Source organism: Garra rufa, chromosome 3 (genome assembly GCF_049309525.1).
Source record: "Garra rufa chromosome 3, GarRuf1.0, whole genome shotgun sequence".
Taxonomy (NCBI): Eukaryota; Metazoa; Chordata; class Actinopteri; order Cypriniformes; family Cyprinidae; genus Garra; species Garra rufa.
The window spans coordinates 65,724,954-65,741,069 of record NC_133363.1 but is presented as its reverse complement, the minus strand read 5'-3'; the positions used below and the strand labels follow the sequence as shown (position 1 = coordinate 65,741,069).

Genomic DNA, 16,116 nt, shown 5'->3' with positions numbered 1-16,116 from the left:
ACTACAAACTCACCTACAACTAGCGCCTCATCCACAGAAACAACTACAATCTCACCTACAACTAGCGCCTCATCTACAGAAACAACTACAAACTCACCTACAACCAGCGCCTCATCCACAGAAACAACTACAAACTCACCTACAACTAGCGCCTCATCTACAGAAACAACTACAAACTCACCTACAACTAGCGCCTCATCTACAGAAACAACTACAAACTCACCTACAACCAGCGCCTCATCCACAGAAACAGCTACAATCTCACCTACAACTAGCGCCTCATCCACAGAAACAACTACAATCTCACCTACAACTAGCGCCTCATTCACAGAAACAACTACAAACTCACCTACAACTAGCGCCTCATCCACAGAAACAACTACAATCTCACCTACAACTAGCGCCTCATCCACAGAAACAACTACAAACTCACCTACAACTAGCGCCTCATCTACAGAAACAACTACAAACTCACCTACAACCAGCGCCTCATCCACAGAAACAACTACAAACTCACCTACAACTAGCGCCTCATCTACAGAAACAACTACAAACTCACCTACAACTAGCGCCTCATCTACAGAAACAACTACAAACTCACCTACAACCAGCGCCTCATCCACAGAAACAGCTACAATCTCACCTACAACTAGCGCCTCATCCACAGAAACAACTACAATCTCACCTACAACTAGCGCCTCATTCACAGAAACAACTACAAACTCACCTACAACTAGCGCCTCATCCACAGAAACAACTACAATCTCACCTACAACTAGCGCCTCATCCACAGAAACAACTACAAACTCACCTACAACTAGCACCTCATCCACAGAAACAACTACAATCTCACCTACAACTAGCTCCTCATCCACAGAAACAACTACAATCTCACCTACAACTAGCGCCTCATCCACAGAAACAACTACAATCTCACCCACAACTAGCGCCTCATCTACAGAAACAACTACAAACTTACCTACAACTAGCGCCTCATCTACAGAAACAACTACAAACTCACCTACAACTAGCGCCTCATCCACAGAAACAACTACAAACTCACCTACAACTAGCGCCTCATCCACAGAAACAACAAACTCACCTACAACTAGCGCCTCATCCACAGAAACAACTACAACTAGCGCATCATCTACAGAATCAACTACAAACTCACCTACAACTAGCGCCTCATCCACAGAAACAACTACAAACTCACCTACAACTAGCGCCTCATCCACAGAAACAACTACAAACTCACCTACAACTAGCGCATCATCTACAGAAACAACTACAAACTCACCTACAACTAGCGCCTCATCCACAGAAACAACTACAAACTCACCTACAACTAGCGCCTCATCCACAGAAACAACTACAAACTCACCTACAACTAGCGTCTCATCCACAGAAACAACTACAAACTCACCTACAACTAGCGCCTCATCTACAGAAACAACTACAAACTCACCTACAACTAGCGCCTCATCTACAGAAACAACTACAATCTCACCTACAACTAGCGCCTCATCCACAGAAACAACTACAAACTCACCTACAACTAGCGTCTCATCCACAGAAACAACTACAAACTCACCTACAACTAGCGCCTCATCCACAGAAACAACTACAAACTCACCTACAACTAGCGCCTCATCTACAGAAACAACTACAATCTCACCTACAACTAGCGCCTCATCCACAGAAACAACTACAAACTCACCTACAACTAGCGTCTCATCCACAGAAACAACTACAAACTCACCTACAACTAGCGCCTCATCCACAGAAACAACTACAAACTCACCTACAACTAGCGCCTCATCCACAGAAACAACTACAAACTCACCTACAACTAGCGCCTCATCCACAGAAACAACTACAAACTCACCTACAACTAGCGTCTCATCCACAGAAACAACTACAAACTCACCTACAACTAGCGCCTCATCCACAGAAACAACTACAAACTCACCTACAACTAGCGCCTCATCCACAGAAACAACTACAAACTCACCTACAACTAGAGCCTCATCCACAGAAACAACTACAAACTCACCTACAACTAGCGCCTCATCCACAGAAACGACTACAAACTCACCTACAACTAGCGCCTCATCCACAGAAACAACTACAAACTCACCTACAACTAGAGCCTCATCCACAGAAACAACTACAAACTCACCTACAACTAGAGCCTCATCCACAGAAACAACTACAAACTCACCTACAACTAGCGCCTCATCTACAGAAACGACTACAAACTCACCTACAACTAGCGCCTCATCTACAGAAACGACTACAAACTCACCTACAACTAGCGCCTCATCCACAGAAACAACTACAAACTCACCTACAACTAGAGCCTCATCCACAGAAACAACTACAAACTCACCTACAACTAGCGCCTCATCTACAGAGACAACTACAGACTCACCTACAACCCTGAGTACAACAAGCTCACCTACAACTAGCACCTCATCTACAGAAACAACACAAACAACTGAATCTACAACCCTTGGTACAACAAACCGACCTACAACTGCAACAACTGAATCTACAACGCTCAGTACAACAAACCCATCTACAACTGCAACAACAGAATCTACATCCCTCGGTACAACAAACGCACCCACAACTGCAACAACTGAATCTACATCCCTCGGTACAACAAACGCACCAACAACTGCAACAACTGAATCTACATCCCTCGGTACAATAAACGCACCTACAACTGCAACAACTGAATCTACAACTCTAGGTACAACAAACGCACCAACAACTGCAACAACAGAATCTACAACCCTCGGTACAACAAAGTCACCTACAACTGCAACAACTGAATCTACAACTCTAGGTACAACAAACGCACCAACAACTGCAACAACAGAATCTACAACCCTCGGTACAACAAAGTCACCTACAACTGCAACAACTGAATCTACAACTCTAGGTACAACAAATGCACCAACAACTGCAACAACAGAATCTACAACCCTCGGTACAACAAACGCACCAACAACTGCAACAACTGAATCTACAACCCTCGGTACAACAAACGCACCAACAACTGCAACAACTGAATCTACAACTCTAGGTACAACAAACGCACCAACAACTGCAACAACAGAATCTACAACCCTCGGTACAACAAACGCACCAACAACTGCAACAACTGAATCTACAACCCTAGGTACAACAAACGCACCAACAACTGCAACAACTGAATCTACAACTCTAGGTACAACAAACCCACCTACAACTGCAACAACTGAATCTACAACTCTAGGTACAACAAACGCACCAACAACTGCAACAACTGAATCTACAACTCTAGGTACAACAAACGCACCAACAACTGCAACAACTGAATCTACAACTCTAGGTACAACAAACCCACCTACAACTGCAACAACTGAATCTACAACTCTAGGTACAACAAACGCACCAACAACTGCAACAACTGAATCTACAACTCTAGGTACAACAAACGCACCAACAACTGCAACAACTGAATCTACAACTCTAGGTACAACAAACGCACCAACAACTGCAACAACTGAATCTACAACTCTAGGTACAACAAACGCACCAACAACTGCAACAACTGAATCTACAACTCTAGGTACAACAAACGCACCAACAACTGCAACAACTGAATCTACAACTCTAGGTACAACAAACGCACCAACAACTGCAACAACTGAATCTACAACTCTAGGTACAACAAACCCACCTACAACTGCAACAACTGAATCTACAACTCTAGGTACAACAAACGCACCAACAACTGCAACAACTGAATCTACAACCCTAGGTACAACAAACCCACCTACAACTGCAACAACTGAATCTACAACAGCAAATACAATTCAACCAATATTAACAAGCCCTATTACAACAACACAAGCTTCAACAATTACAACTCTACAAACTAGTCCAGATACAACCGTTCAATCCACAATAACCACAGCTCAAGCCACAACAACCCCAATCACAACCCAGTTAGTTCATGTTAGGTTTTCCAGCAATGAAACTTTTGACAACAATCTGTTAAATTCAGCTTCGGACACATATAAAAACAGAGAAAAGAAAGTCCTAAATGAGGTACGTTGTGTAGCAAATATTTAATGTATATGCAGTCTGCATTGCAAATTAAATAGTAACAAACTGTTTACATTTGAATGTATTCAGCAAAAGTATATAGTAATGTAAATAATTAATTGCACCCTATACAGACTGTTATGTATGTTATTTTTACTCCGGTGCAAATAGTGTTCTATTTTATTTTTGCCCTGGAGTAAATATTAATATGCTGCTATTTTAATAATTTGCTTAAATGTTTTTGCTAAATGTTAAAGGTTGTATCAGCGATTTCTAGCCTAAAACATAAAGTGTCAAATTCAGCTGACCTTTCATCACGATCCGCTCGCTGCCTGCCCCATAAATTGTCTGACGCTGATTGGTTGGAACACTGTTTGTTTATCTGTGGAATAGTTGGTAGCACCGATTGTTTTTTTGGCATATCTCGGACCCTAGGCTGACCAGAGAGACGCGGTTTTTTCACAGACAATTTATGGGGCAGGCAGCGAGCAGATCGTGAAGAAAGGTCAGCTGAAATTGACACTTTATGTTTTAGGCTAGAAATCGCTGATACAACCTTTAATACATCAAAGAATTGCCAACCGCACTTTCTATTTGGCATCCTCACTATTGACTTCAATTTCTCAAGAACAGTTGTATTTTTCCTGTGGTTAAAATTCATAACTGATGAAATTCATAAATGCTGAACCTGACATTGTCAAACTGTCTTCCACAGTTGGACCCATTATTTAGAAGGAAATTCCCTTCCTTCTTCAGACTGGCAGTTTATCGGTTCTTGTGAGTATTTCTTCCCTCTAAATGGAAATACAGATACAAAAATGGTTTACAGATCAGTTTAGACAGCAATTTATACATTTTCTTCTTTATTGTGCATGTAAGAAATAATCATTTTTAGTTTTCCAAACATTTCTATGGGATCACACAGACAGAGGCAACTAGGGCTCTAAATAACTGTTATTTTGATAATTGATTAATCTGTGGAGTATCTTTTTTGATAAATCAGATAACAAAATCTAATAAATAAATAAAAATGAATTTTAATCCATTCTTTTACACTACTAATCCTATTGATTTAGGCTTTAGTTTCAATCACTTCCATCTCTTTAAGTAATCCCAGACAATGGTCAGATGAGATATATGTGTTGGCCATAGAAGTAGTTGTTGGACTTCTTGTTTATACAAAGTTGTTTATCTCAAATACATACCAAAAATTTGCAAGAGGAATGTTTGTAAATCTAAAATGGATATTTTCCACTGGTTTACGAAAGCAAAATATATAAAAAATATATAAAATATCTTAAAGCAAAATTAGTATGCCTAAGCATGGTACTGTATATGAAATTTGTTAAAAGCATCTGACAGACTTGTATAACACCACTCTTTCTTATTTGTAGTGCGGGGTCAATTGTCACTGACTTGAATGTGACATTTGGAACCTTACCCACGAACAATGAAATAATAGAAACTATCATGCAAGCTAACGTCACTCTGAAAATCACCAGTGTAACAGGTAAGTCAAACAACCAGCGTCATCAATGCAATGTTGTTTAAAACTATTTGGAAAGCTTTCTGTATTGCTATTAAACAATAGCTATCGCACTGGGTTTTTTTTTTTTTTTTTTTTTGTTGGAGATCAACTTTCTCAACTGTTATTTGTATTTTTCCCCACAATCTACAATACGTCCAAACTCATACAACAGTAACAGACCCCTTCAGCACAACTACCATAGCCACTACAACTACAACTACACCTACAACAACAACAACCACGCCTAACACAACTACAACTACCCCTACCACAACTACAACAACAACCACACCTACCACAACTACAACAACAACTACAACCACGCCTAACACAACTACAACTACACCTACCACAACTACAACAACAACTACAACCACGCCTAACACAACTACAACTACACCTACCACAACTACAACAACAACTACAACCACCACGCCTAACACAACTACAACCACACCTACCACAACACCAACAACAACAACCACAACAACTAAGACCAGTCCTACTTCAACAACAACAACAACAACAACAACAACAACAACAACAACAACAACAACAACAACAACAACAACAACAGCAACAACCACCTCAACAACAACCACCACCACAACAACAGCACCAGCACGTCCTCCACCATCTGTAGCCATACAGATCGTCATCATAGTGGTGTTTGTTCCAGAACTGGCAATCCCGACAACTCCAGAGTTTAAAGAACTTGCCTCAAAAGTAGAGAGTATGGTACGTTTCAAACTGCAGAACAATACAGTGCACGCATTTGCAAAGACACAAATAAATGTTAAATGGTCTATTTTAAATAATAGTAAAACTTGAAAGAAAAAAAAAATAACTTTGTTTCGTACTTGTCTGTATATCAAAATACACATTTTTTAGTACTCTACACTCTTAAAAATAAAGGTGCTTCACGATGCCATAGAAGAAACTTTTTTTTGTCTTATTGGTTCCATAAAGAACCTTTAACATCCGAAGAACCTTTCTGTTTCACAAAAGGTTCTTTGTGGCGAAAGAAGGTTCTTCAGATTATAAAAAGGAAAGTAAGAGATGGTTCTTTAAAGAACCTTTGACTGTTTTTTTGTGAAACCAAAACTGATTCTTCTATGGCATCACTTGAAGAACCTTTATTTTTAAGAGTGCATTTAAAAGACAAAAAATAAAAATAAAAATATGATATATTTCCATAAAATGCAATTGTTTGAAACTTTCCTAAAACTGACTCACTGTTTTCACAGTTTGATGAAGTCTATAAAAAAAAGTTTGGGCCTCGTTTTGTCAGAACCATCGTGCTTGCATTCATGTAAGTAAAAGTTATAGTTTGATTCCTTACTTTAAATGATTGCTTTAATAATCTACACCCCTGCAACCTGTTACTTTTATATATTATGTTGCATTTATGAAACAAAAATCTGCTTCTTCCCATCTGTGCATCACAATCCAACAATGAGATCATATATGTAATTAAAACCAGAAAACACCTCTTTTCCAGAGCTGTTTTCAGAAACCGGGCAGAATCAAATGTACAGGCGGAGGTTCAGCTGGTGTTTAGTGAAGAGTCCACCGAACCGATCCCCACCAACAAAGACATTGTGGAGACTCTAAAAGAAGCAGCTGCTAATTCAACTGCAGGCTTTAACCTCACCCTTGATGCCACCTCTATTACTGTCGTTAGTAAGTTGATTAAGATATGCCAGATTTTAAGACTGAACGCTTAACTGTTCACATCTGTACGCTTTCTTTAAAAATCAATTCCTTTTTTTGTAGAATCAATGCAGATCATTCCACTGACAATCTTCACCAATGGAACCTTTGTGGCTGCTCTTTCCAATAAAACTTCTACTGAATTTCTGGACAGGGCTACAATGATAAAAACAGGGGTGAGTGTGAAGTGTCTGCTTTTGAATTTTGGTTACTTGTCTAAGTGAAAGCCAATTTACTCAAGCAACTCTTGTTTTGCAGCTTGAACCCTTTTTCCTGGCTGATTACCCTGCATCATTCAGCACCATATCTGTAACAAGCTTCGGGTATGAACATGCTGGTGCATTCTTCAAATATAGCTTTTGATTCAACATTAACACTTGTTTCATTAACAAATCTTGATTCCAAACTCTCTCCAGCGAGGCTAACGTTAAAACAAGGAGTGTGCCTACGCTCCAAAACAGCATGGATCTTGTATTCGGAGCAGATGTTACTCTACCCAATAGCACCCAGATAGTGAACACTATAGTTCGAGCAGCAAGAAACAACACGTTATCCTTCCAGATCTTCACTTCTTCAATTATTATAAATAACGCAAGTAAGTGATGCACTTTACTCTTGCACTGCAGTGAAATATTGTGCACTCTTTTTTACTTTGATTACTGCAATTATACAGGGTTTCTAAAGGTAAATTTAAGATGTTTTGAGACCTTTTTAAGCATCGTAGAAACCCTGTTATATCATTGTAAGGAAGAGTACAGTTGCAACTTGTTTGTATTTTGCTGTGGTGCACAAGTAGAAAGTTTTGCACAATTTGTGATACTTAAAAAAATCCAGCAATCCAGACCAATGTAACCTTTGTGGCCCAAAGTTTTGTTGAATTTCAGAACAGGGCATCAATGACTAGCATGTCCTAAATAACATTAATTTGCGGACAAGTTTTGGTGCAGACTGTGAACTGGCCAGTTCCTAGTTATAATGCAGGAATATCAAGTTTTCAAACTGAATTACTCATATTGCAACCGTGCACTTTTTGCTTCAACTTCTGACATTCTACTAACTACAAGTAACTTTGGGACTACATGGCAACTAACTACCATTAATTTGCAACTACATGTCAGCTAACTCTCATTAGTACACTGTTTTGTTATGGTTTGGGTTAGTAGAGGAAGTTGACATGTAGTGTTGACAGTAAATTCCAGAATTTTTGGAAACTTTCCAAACTTTTTTTTTTGGCCAATTTTGTTGAAATTTTCCGCCTCTGTGCAAGTATTACTGTGTAGCTGCAAAGTTGAAAAAAAAAATGGACATGTATTCTACTAATGACTAATGAAATATTTTTGTTTAAAGAAATACAATTAAAAATTTATCAAACTGCCTTGCAGAATTGTGTAGGTTATTGCCCAACAAAATTACACAATCTTGCATCCATGTTCTAGTATTTTCACACACAAAAAAATGTCAGATGATCAATCAACAATTGGCAGTAACAACAGAGTTTGTTTTATGATCAGACGGAAACAACAATTATTCACAAAAATAGAGGAGTATCAAAAAAAGACTGAAGGAATGTGGACTACAAGCTTGAAATTTTTCATGCACGCAAATGTGAACGTACACATGGATTTTAAAAGTTTAAAGTGTTGCAACTGTACTCCGTCTGTTACTCTACTTGAGCTTCAGGCAAAATTCCAAGAGGTCAGCGATTGATAATTTCTGTCTGTTTCCTTTTCTTTGTAACGCAGCATATTCATCAGCTGAAGTCAGCAGCAGGATCAGTGTGTTGACCGCTTCAGTCCTGGTTGCTGTGTCACTTCTGGTTCCACGGTTCAACTGACCGTAAACTCATGCCAATATAACTGATTCAGACGGGTCTGAATCTTGTCTTCCACGTCTGCTCACATGAAGGACTCAAATGAAGCTACTGATGCTACTTAACAAGTAGTTATGAAAGTACTATTTTATATAATCCTATTCTAAAAACTCCAAGCTAGATCTAAGCTATAATTTATTCCATGTCGGTTCTGGATCTGTATGTTCCTGCATGTTTTCATAGATTTACTTCAGAACCTAACATTGTGCAATTATGTTGTTTTTTTTAAATATTGGTTAACGTAATACTGATTCCCAGAATTGTTCCATTAGTAAATATGCTTTTTTAAAGTCTAAAGTATGCTGAAATGCTATACTATTACTGATTCTTCGGATAAGGGGTACAACAAGCAATTGTTAAAAAAAACACTTTGCAACATTTCAATTATAACTCAGTACTTTACTTAGACTAAATATAACGACTATGCACATTAAAAACAAACACTATCATGTGCTGATAATGCTGATGGTTGATCTCTTAGGAAAATTCCACTTTAATCTTGAAATAACAAAGCGTTGTCTCATGCACACATATTTGTAGCCCTTTTGAAATGCAGCATAGCCGCTCCTCTGAAACTAACGTATCCAATGCATTGAAAATGTTAAAGGTCTTTTTAATGCTGGATGACTCTGAAGAGGCTTTGATGAGCAAAAGGATAAAGTATTTCAATGCTTTTGAAACCTGTAAAACAACTCAGAGGAATGACAAAAAGCCACAGGATATGACATCAGAAAACGTCTGGGGGAGAAACTCGTGAACAAGATGGTCTGATACCATTGCATATTAACCTGTACAACAACAACAACAACAAGCTTCTTAGTCAGATAGACAATTTCATGCACTTGTAACATACCAGTATTTTCTAAATTATTTATTCTGGAAAGAAAAAAACATCTATCCAATTCTGAACTCAGAGGGATTTTCTGTGAATTTGTGAGAAATGTATTGATTGTTGATATTGTTCACACTGGATGTGGTAAACAATATAATGGGTACCAAGAGCACAAGTAAAATGAATATAGAACACACTAAGTATATACAAGCACTGGTTAGGATGTATACTAGATATGTTTCAATTCTGTATATGTAATATACAATATTTATCCCTTTTCTGTGGAATGTTGCATCTAAGTGCTAAGTAAACTCTGATGACACAAGTAGAATTATAATGGTGATAAATAAAAGCAATCATTCTCATTTTCAGTCACTGAGTCATATTTCTTATGTCTTATTCTCTCGTCAGCTGTGAATATTTCCCTATCACTCAAGTTTAATATCAGATTGTAATCGCCTTTCATAATTATTTTAATAGCTAATGACATGTAATCAAACTGATGGTGAACAAGGCTGTGATTATATATTGCGATCAAGCTAATAGCAAAATGTGGTAGTTTTGTATGTTGTTTCAGGGTTGGCATCAGCTGAGGTCATCTGAGGGCTTGGCATTATCTCTTCTCAGGTGTTCAGTCATCTCAGATCTTCATAAGGGCTGGATCGAGACTGATTAATCACGATTAATCGTTTGACGGCACTAAACCCAATCAAAGGAATGATAATGTGCATGCTTGGCTAATGAGACGTGTCTTTAATCTAGATTTAAACAGACAGTGTGTTTGATCCCTGAGTGTTATCAGGAAGGCTATTCCAGAGTTTAGGAGCCAAATGTGAAAAAGCTCTACATCCTTTAGTACTACCTAGAGTCTAGGGTTTGTGAGCTAAAATGACTTTTTCACTCACCAGCCAATTTGGCTACTAAATTTTTAAGTTACCGACTATTCATAATTTCTACTAGCCAAAAAAAAAAAGAAAAGAAAAAAACACAAAGTAAACCAACAGCTTGAGGCTGTCTATACTTGACGTGACAAAGCAACCATTGCAAATCATTTTGTGTCAGTACTAGGGGTGTGTGATATTGACAAAATAATATCTCAGTATTTTGTATCGACTGTATCGATAAAGATAATTATACAAAGACTAATAAGGTTGTTGATATTCTTCATATTCTGTGTGGCCAGTTCACAGCAGTGATATAAATTAATATCTTCCATTAAATTTAAATTGATTTTTTTTTACCTTTTATGGGCATTTTTACCTTTATAAAGCCATTTTTTTTCTAAAAGTGTGCATCATCTTTTGAGTCAAATTCTTACATTTAAACAGTCAATTATAATAATAATAATACATTTAGGGTGTTGCTAAACACATTAAATCACCATCAACAAAATTCACCTTTGCAGAAGTTGCATTTGAAGTGGCATTTAGATGCATTCACACATGTTGATGCAAATAAGAGGGACATGGAATGCTTCAACCTGCAGTTACAAATGTATAAATAATGTTTTGATATTTTTAACATAAAACCTGGAATACTGATATTTGAAATTATTTAAAAAATGAAAAGATACTTTAAATGTGAAATTAAAACCGCCAGTAGGTGGCAGCAAGTCACTCTTAAGTGATTCATTGCAATTGATCCGAATCATTTTATTTGAAACGGTTGATTCATTCAGGAACAAAACACCATTATGTTGCTCAAAGACGCAAAACAATGCTGTGGCTGTGTTTAGAATGCCTTTTGTTGGTGAAATATAGCAAAAACAGCCAATATGGTGACTAAAATGTAAGTCACCCCCTTATCTTGATCATTCTTTATGCATATTGACTGACTGAATCATGCAGTAAAGAATGCACTTTATGTGCGTACGTGCACTAAGTTATGTAACCAGACTTTATCATGTAGATCGCAGATGCCTGCACTCTCTCTGTTATGTTTGGATTTTGCAATATATTCGATAATAAATAATCTTTCACTAGTTATGTATTTGCCTTCCTGCCTTAAAAACGTAACATGTTTTGTAGCTTAGCAATGTTTCTTAGATGGAAGAAAGCTGTTTTTGTAACATGGGAAATTTGTTTTTCAAAAGGTTAGTTGCTGTCTAATATAACAACAAAGTTTTTGACTATAGAGGAAGCAACAGTACATCCATCTAGATCGGGGTGGCGAACGTCAGTCCTTGAGAGCCACAGCCCTGCAGAATTTTACTTCAACCCTAATCAAACACACCTGAACAACCTAATCAAGGTCTGAAGGGTTACTAGAAAGCTACAGGCAGGTGAGTTGTAATTAGGGTTGGAGCTATACTCTGGATTTCCAGGACTTTCCAGGGCTGAAGTTTGCCACCCCTGATCTAGATGCAAATTGTAATCCAAAAGATTCTGTGCGCTGCTTTGGTTCAATAAGTAAAATCTTTCATATTTTAAGAGAAAATGATTGGTCAACCAATCTTTAATATTTTTACTCACTCTTTTGGCTTAGAATACTTAGAAGTTTCATCTGGTCTTGTTGAAACGTATAGTTGAGTATCATCAGCATAACAATGGAAAGTATCCTGTCTGTCTCTTCTAATAATATTACCAAGGGACAACAAGTATATTAAAAATAGCAGAGGACCTAGGACAGATCCTTGTGGCACTCCATACTTTACTGGCGACAATTGAGATGACTAAGCAATAATAATCAGACAGATATGATCTATTCTAAACCATCCTAAAGCCTGCCATGAAACACCTTTATATAGTTTTGTAATCAAATATAAGTATTGTTGAGAAGTTTTTGTGTCCTTTAGCTGCACTCTTAAAGGCAGTACCACACCCCTGTCAGACTGTTCATTTCCTTGTTAGCCCCAAACTCCACCCACACAACCTCAAGCCAATCAGGGCTGTCTCTTAGGCCTTATTAGCTGAACATGTGCCCACAGCTTGGTCTTTTGTTGCATATGGCTATACTGTGCAGAGGACTGAGTTGTGTTGCTTAAATTGTGTTTTTCCTGCGTTTGCAAAATTGACCATGTAAGTGCTTATTCTGAATGACTTAAGTTTGGCCTAAAATGTGTTAATGCGTTTCATGCTTGCTATATTTTCTGTTTAGTGATGTGATTTATTTAAATGTTTATTGGTAAACTGAAACTGTATTTCTGTTTCCGTACAGAAACCTCCCACACACCCCTATATGCACAGAACCTCCTTGGTTGTGTAATAAAGACTACAATACCTGATGTGACTAGACTGGATCTTCTGTTCTAACCAACAGCCCCACTGGCTTCAAGCTAGCTACACTCTTAAAAAAGGTGCTTTCAAAGGTTCTTCTTAGTGGTGCAATAGAACTCCATTTTTGGTTCCACAAAGAACCATTCAGTCAAAGGTTCTTTAAAGAACCATCTCTTTCTTACATTTTTATTATCTGAAGAACCTTCTTTCGCAACAAAGAAACTTTTATGAAACAAAGATTCTTTATGGAACCATTTAGACAAAAAAAAGGTTATGTTATGGCATTTTGAAGCACCTTTACTTTTAAGAGTGTACCTAAGCATTCCTGCAACCTCCTTTTCAAGTATGTCATGATCTATAGCATTTGTGCCCAACCCTGTTCCTGGAGATCTACCATCCTGCAAAGTTCAGCTCCAACCCTGATCAAACACACCTGAACCAGCTTATTAATCTTTTAGGTAGCACTTGATAATTACAGACAGCTGTGTTGGAGCAGGGCTGGAACTAAAGTCTGCAGGTAGGTAACTCTCCAGATACAGGGTTGGGCACCCCTGCTCTATAGCGACAAACACAGCACCAAAATCAAGTAAAACTAACAATGAGATGCAGCCATTGACTTTGCAAGATGCAAGTCATTTGTAATTTTAACTGCAGTTTATGTGCTATAATGGGGCCTGTAACCTGACAGGAATTCTTCATAAATATATATATTTTTTATGTCTGGAAAATAGAAGAAAATGAACTGAAGCCAAGAGGAGAGAGATTTTTTTAAACTGACTGGAGTGAAGCCTGGATCAAAACGGTAGAATCAAAGATGGTCAAATTTGGTCGATTTGCTATAATACACAGTTTAATCTTGACTTTCAGTGTTTATTACAGGCTTTCAGCCTGCGTGTTTCTTGGCATGATGGTTTGGCTATAGTGGTAACATTAGTTTATTTGTCAGTGGGTGAAAAACATCAACAAATTGAACTGAATCTTACATTTGTTCTTACTTTACAAAGGAATTTTGGTTTAACTGTACAAATATGGAGTTGCTTTGCTCTTTTTTTTTTTTTTGCTCTTTTCATGAGGCCTACGTTTTTTTGTTTGCTTATATTTTTGTCAGTTTCTGGTGTAATAAATTATCATCTTTTATTATCTGTTACCTGTGTTGTTACTGTTGTCATTTGTGTGTTATTTGAATTTAAATCCCATTTGGGTTCATTTAAACCCAACAGTATAGTACATTTCCAACAATATTTGAATTAAGTAAAATAGCCCATGTTTATTGTTATATTACCTGCCTATAGAAAATCATCATACCCCTTTGAAATAGTTACTTTATTTGTCACACAGCCTGAAATCAAAACCAATTCCAAATAACTTTTCCAGCTTTATTTACAATTTCGGTCTTACGACATCAAACCAACGAAAGAAAAAACACAACAGTTTTTGTGTTTGGAAATGTCATCAGCCCCTTGATTTATTACTTCATAGAGCCACCTTTTCAGTCTTTTTGGATATGTCTGTACAAGCTTTGCACACCTTGATGGGGGAATATTTGCCTATTTTTCCTTGCAGAATTGCTAAAGTTCAGTCAAATTCTGTGGTGAGTGGCAATGGACTGCTCTCTTCAAATCCATCCACAGATTTTCAATTGGATTTAAGTCAGGGCTCTGACTTGGCCACTCAAGGTCATTCACCTTCTTTTCCTTAAGCCCTTTTGTTGTTGTTTTGTCAGTATGTTTAGGGTCATTGTGGTGAATGACCTATCCATCTTCAGCGGAGGGACACAGGTTTTTCCCGAGAATTTGGATGTACTTGGCAGCATTAATTTTCCCTTTCCCAATCCTGACCAATCGGCCAGTCCCAGCTGAAGAGAAACACCTCCACAACATAATGCTGCCACCACCACGCTTCACAGCAGGTATGGTGTGTTTTGGGTGGCGTGACATGTTTGCTTTTTGCCAAACATAGCGCTTGGAGTTCAAAAATGTAAATTTTGGTTTCATCAGACCATAGCACCTTTTACCAGAAGGTATCAGACTCTTCTAAATGTGTTTTTGCATAGTGCAAAAGCTTAGAAGATAGTTCTCACATGCACAGACTGTCCAGACCCAGCCATAAAGCCTTGCAAGTCCTTCAAAGTTGCCTTTGGCCTCCTGGTAGCTTCTCTTATCTATGTTCTTTTGGCTCTGCCATCCACTTTGGATGGATGGCCTGATCTAGGCAATGTGCTGCGCTTGACACTTTTTAATGATGCTCCGAAACAGTACTCCGAGGGATAGCTAAAGCCTTGAAATGTTTTTGTAGCCTTCTACTAACTTGTGCCTTTCTACAACTTTATCCCTGAGGTCTTTTGAAAGCACTTTCCCAACCATGGTGAATTCTTTGCCGTGCCATGCACTACTAACAGTGGAATCTTCAAGAAACAGCTGGTTTTAGTCTGAAGTAATTAACACCACTTCTATTGATGTCACGTGGGCCAATAAGCCTTGTGTTTAATCTGGAAGTTGATTGCTTGCACCTAAGCAAGTTTATAATGGTATACTCTAAGGGGCTGATCACTTTACCAAACCAGGCATTTCACTGATTAATTTTTAATAATCCTCCAGATTTTTTTAAATTATATTTTTACATTAATGAATGGTTATAATGTGTACATGTAGCCCAAAAAAGTTAGACTTAATTTATTTTATTTTCCAGGGTGTGATGATTTTCTATATGCACTGTTTGTATGTTTTGAGCAATTTGTTGTAGCCACTTACCCTGTATTTACATGAAACAAGGGGGGAACAAGTTGGACTTGATCACAGAACAAGTGTATATTTGCACAGAGGAGAAAAAAAGTTTTAATTGCATTTTTAAAATAATA

The 16,116-nt window shown here is 37.8% G+C and overlaps 2 long non-coding RNA genes across 2 annotated transcripts; both read left to right on the top strand.

Moving 5' to 3' along the window:
- Positions 1-7,137: 7,137 nt before the first annotated feature.
- On the top strand, positions 7,138-7,665 carry LOC141332401 (uncharacterized). The gene is made up of 3 exons (XR_012355302.1): positions 7,138-7,312; positions 7,406-7,518; positions 7,601-7,665. It is a non-coding gene; the product is annotated as an uncharacterized lncRNA (long non-coding RNA).
- Positions 7,666-7,773: 108 nt separating this feature from the next.
- Positions 7,774-10,409, top strand: LOC141332402 (uncharacterized). Its single transcript, XR_012355303.1, has 2 exons — positions 7,774-7,937; positions 9,085-10,409. It is a non-coding gene; the product is annotated as an uncharacterized lncRNA (long non-coding RNA).
- The last annotated feature ends 5,707 nt before the right edge of the window (positions 10,410-16,116 follow it).